Source organism: Halyomorpha halys, unplaced genomic scaffold, assembly GCF_000696795.3.
Source record: "Halyomorpha halys isolate HHAL.00 unplaced genomic scaffold, Hhal_1.1 Scaffold147.1, whole genome shotgun sequence".
NCBI classification, from domain to species: domain Eukaryota; kingdom Metazoa; phylum Arthropoda; class Insecta; order Hemiptera; family Pentatomidae; genus Halyomorpha; species Halyomorpha halys.
In genome coordinates, this window is record NW_027116131.1 from 1,448,676 (window position 1) to 1,450,049 (window position 1,374).

The following is a 1,374-nucleotide window of genomic DNA, read 5'->3' on the forward strand; positions in this document are numbered from 1 at the left end:
CCAAAGAAGACGAGACAACGTCCACCACACGATGACATTGCTGGATAGTGGAGTGGGATGTTCGGAATCCAAACTGGTGATCTGGGATTATATGATTGGAATCTAAGATAGAATATAGGCGTTTCAAAATAAGTTTTTCGAGGATTTTTTCCGTGATCGGTAATAGATAGATGGGACGGTATGAGGTTGGGTGAGCCGCCAGAACACCAACTGGGAGTTGAACACAACACAATTGAACAGAGCACAATTGGAGTTTGGGGATCATTTTGATTATAGATAGTTTCCATGGGTCAGGAAAATATGTGGAACGGAGAACGGCGTTATATATGTAGATGAGGAATAGGATGGCTTTTCCAGGAAGAAGTTTAAGGATGTGGGATGTCATTAGATCGTATCCAGGAGCTTTGCGGATAGATTGTTTAATCTAGTATTTGTTTATATCAATTTTTTTTCTCTTTGTTGTATTTATTTAATCAATATTGATTTTTCAAACAGATCTAATACATTCACTGTATAATCATTGTCATTAATAATTATTTGACGTTCAGATAGATGTACCAAAAAAAAAAGAAAAAACAACCTGTTGTTAAGGTAAATTACTGAAAATTTCTTAGTAAAAGTTTCCTTGAAGTTTAGGCAACTTTAACGATTTTTTTTTATCTTCACATTTATTTATTGTAGTAACAAAATATAGGTGAATTAACTGCGTAATAGCAAGAACAATTTAGACTTATTCTCAACAATTTTACTTGATTCGTCAATTCACCTACAGAGATTTATCTCACTTAATAGAGTTTATGACCTATTTTTAATATAATAATCTTAAAAAAAAAAATTGTTTTTCATTGCAAATTTTAAAAATATTTGTATATATGTATATATAAAAGTATATAACAATAAAAAAAGGTATATAGAACTTTTTTTTTATGACGCCCTAACAGGTCATTTCTGACTTGCGGGGTGGTATCTACAGGCTATCATTCTACTCTAACCATGGTGGGAGATCATTTATTATAATCAACAAAATAAATTTAGAATATAAGATGATTTTGCATGTCTTTTCTACCATCAGTTGTTGCTGTCAATGTCTTCATATCTCAATGGTGTATAGTGATTCTTCCATTTAAGTGTATAGTGATTTAACTAGCTCTACACTCTAAAGAGCAAGACAGTAAGGAGCCTTGACTTCCAATCATTCATACCAGTCTCATATCTGACATCAAGAGTATCTCATTGTCATCTTGGTTAAAAATTAATTTGCAGGGGAGGAGAGGATTCCCAAGTCTATTATTGCTTTATATCTATGATATGTTTTTCATTGCTGATCGTTTATTTTCAGCTTGATCAACCTTTAAAATGATTTAAAGATTATAA